Here is a 2,010-nt window from a genome sequence, read left to right as displayed (position 1 = left end):
GGGAACAGGGACACTTCCGGTGCGTCACTTCCTTCTCTTGAGCTGCCGGGAGGGGCACCTGGAGGAGAGGGAGGAGCCTATGGGGTGACAGGCAGAGAGAGACACTGATGCTAGTTCAAGTGGGAAGGAGAGAAGATCACGTAAACTCCTGAAAAGGTGGTCACTGTAAGACCTTTCATCTAAGATTGGAAACGACTTGAGGGCAGAGGAACCGTGTGTGAAATTGACTTCACAGTGCAATTTTTCCTAAAGTGCTTCCCTGATAAAGGGAGATAAAAATAATGTTAACTAGTAAGTGAAGTAAGATCATGGCACCTGGTCCCATCACTTCATGGCAAATACATGGAGAGACAATGGAAACAGTGACAGACTTTATTTTCTTGGGCTCCAAAATCACTGAGGGCAGTGACTGCAACCATGAAATTAAAAGACACTTGCTCCTTGGAAGAATCAGTTCAGTTCAGTTGCTCAGTCGTGTCCGACTCTTTGCCACCCATGAATTGCAGCACGCCAGGCCTCCATGTCCATCACCAACTCCCGGAGTTCACTCAGACTCACGTCCATCAAGTCAGTGATGCCATCCAGCCATCTCATCCTCTGGCGTCCCCTTCTCCTCCTGCCCCCAATCCCTCCCAGCATCAGTCTTTTCCACTGAGTCAACTCTTCTCATGAGGTGGCCAAAGTACTGGAGTTTCAGCTTTAGCATCATTCCTTCCAAAGAAATCCCAGGGCTGATCTCCTTCAGAATGGACTGGTTGGATCTCCTTGCAGTCCAAGGGACTCTCAAGAGTCTTCTCCAACACCACAGTTCAAAAGCATCAATTCTTCGGCGCTCAGCCTTCTTCACAGTCCAACTCTCACATCCATACATGACCACAGGAAAAACCATAGCCTTGACTAGACGGACCTTTGTTGGCAAAGTAATGTCTCTGCTTTTGAATATGCTATCTAGGTTGGTCATAACTTTCCTTCCAAGGAGTAAGCGTCTTTTAATTTCATGGCTGCAGTCACCATCTGCAGTGATTTTGGAGCCCCAAAAAATAAAGTCTGACACTGTTTCCACTGTTTCCCCATCTATTTCCCATGAAGTGATGGGACCGGATGTCATGATCTTAGTTTTCTGAATGTTGAGTTTTAAGCCAACTTTTTCACTCTCCACTTTCACTTTCATCAAGAGGCTTTTAGTTCCTCTTCACTTTCTGCCATAAGGGTCATCTGCATATCTGAGGTTGATATTTCTCCCGGCAATCTTGATTCCAGCTTGTGTTTCTTCCAGTCCAGCGTTTCTCATGATGTACTCTGCATATAAGTTAAATGAGCAGGGTCACAATGTACAGCCTTGACGTACTCCTTTTCCTATTTGGAACCAGTCTGTTGTTCCACGTCCAGTTCTAACTGTTGCTTCCTGACCTGCATACAGATTTCTCAAGAGGCAGGTCAGGTGGTCTGGTATTCCCATCTCTTTCAGAATTTTCCACAGTTTATTGTGATCCACACAGTCAAAGGCTCTGGCATAGTCAATAAAGCAGAACTAGATGTTTTTCTGGAACTCTCTTGCTTTTTCCATGATCCAGCGGATGTTGGCAATTTGATCTCTAGTTCTTCTGCCTTTTCTAAAACCAGCTTGAACATCAGGAAGTTCACGGTTCATGTATTGCTGAAACCTGGCTTGGAGAATTTTGAGCATTACTTTACTAGCATGTGAGATGAGTACAATTGTGCAGTAGTTTGAGCATTCTTTGGCATTGCCTTTCTTTGGGATTGGAATGAAAACTGACCTTTTCCAGTCCTGTGGCTACTGCTGAGTTTTCCAAATTTGCTGGCATAGTGAGTGCAGCATTTTCACAGCATCATCTTCACCTTGGAAGAATAAGTGTGACAAAACCAGACAGTGTGTTAAAAAGCAGAGTCAGACTTTGCTGACAAAGGTCCGTATAGTCAAAGCTGTGGTTTTTGTGGTAGTCATGTAGGGATGTGAGAGTTGGACCATAAAGGAGGCTGAGTGCTGAA

Source organism: Bubalus kerabau, chromosome 5, assembly GCF_029407905.1.
Source record: "Bubalus kerabau isolate K-KA32 ecotype Philippines breed swamp buffalo chromosome 5, PCC_UOA_SB_1v2, whole genome shotgun sequence".
Taxonomy (NCBI): domain Eukaryota; kingdom Metazoa; phylum Chordata; class Mammalia; order Artiodactyla; family Bovidae; genus Bubalus; species Bubalus kerabau.
This window is presented reverse-complemented; position numbering follows the sequence as displayed.